Here is a 1394-nt window from a genome sequence, read left to right on the forward strand (position 1 = left end):
TTGAAGACAAGGAAGAGGCAGGGAAGGGAGGCTATTTTGGGAAGAGGTGGGTTTTAAGGCCAGACTTGAAAGAGCTAAGTGTGGAGACTTGACGTAGCGAAAGAGGAAGTTCATTCCAGTTGCAAGGTCCAGAGACAGAGAAAGAACGGCGGCCAACAGTCGAGAGCTTGAATCTGGGTATGCGTAAACAGAGTGGATCCGAAGCTGATCGTAGTGAGCGAGATGGAGTGTAGAGGTGAAGGCAGCCACAGAGATAGGAAGGGGCTGATTTGTGAATAATAAAATCTCTCAGTTTCAGTTTCTAAAGGAGGCATCACTGTGTTGGGACAAATCCACATATTCCTCACCACATCTGCAACGTGCTTGTCAGGCCTTGAGTGCATGCTATCATATTTGTGTACCTATCAAAATGGGGATTTCTTTTTACATAATTTTGCTAGAGGACAACACTCTCATTGCCATGGGTTCTTTATCAGTGCGCCAAGTGCATGCTTCACACGGGACCTTGGTTTATCTTCTCATCCTAATGACTAGACGCTCATTTGATTTTGCGGTCATACCGACTTGGGAGAAAGGGCGAGAGCGGGATTCGAACACACACCCTCACAGACTCTGTATTGACAGCTGAGTGTCTTTACCATTCTGCCCTCTTCCTCCTGATGGACAGACAAATAAACAAACAAAAATAAACGAATAATACATAAATAAATAGATAGATAGATGAATAAGTGAACAAACACATAAATAAATAAATAATGTCAGGATATGCATAGAGGAAATGTGGGGTGTTTTTTTTTAAGACACCAAAGTTCGTTACATTCGGCTTTTACGTCGACAATATGTAATATGGCTGACGGGGATAAGTATCCATGGAAAGTTAAGTGGGAATGGGGAGAGGGCAGGAACTCTATGGTGACATTGCTACACACACTGACATCACCAGAACAACGTTTCAACATGGGTTAGTAACAATGGCAATTTTTCAGCAAGCTGTGTTTGTGTGTGTCCGAATATCACAACACTCTGACTGGGAACTCGTTGTTCAAACTGTGTGAGCCAGCTTCTCTCTTACAGTCTGTCTGTCTGTCTATCTGTCTGTCTGTCTGTCTGTCTGTCTCTCTTTCCCCCCACCCCCGTCTCCTTGTCTAAGAGAGGGAAAGTATAGGGATGTGATCGGAGAAACATGATTTCATCCGGCTTCAATAAAAAATAAATAAATAAATAAATAAATAAATAAATAAAATAAAACAACAACTGATAGCTGTTCTACTTTAGACACCACACAGGAATGTAACTGACGGTATGTGAAATGCTGCAGTTCGTTCAGTTCAACTTGGGGGTAGGGGGGAAGGGGGAGAGGGGGGGAGGGGGGAGGGGGGAGGGGGGAGAAGAAG

Source organism: Babylonia areolata, chromosome 1, assembly GCF_041734735.1.
Source record: "Babylonia areolata isolate BAREFJ2019XMU chromosome 1, ASM4173473v1, whole genome shotgun sequence".
NCBI lineage: Eukaryota > Metazoa > Mollusca > Gastropoda > Neogastropoda > Buccinidae > Babylonia > Babylonia areolata.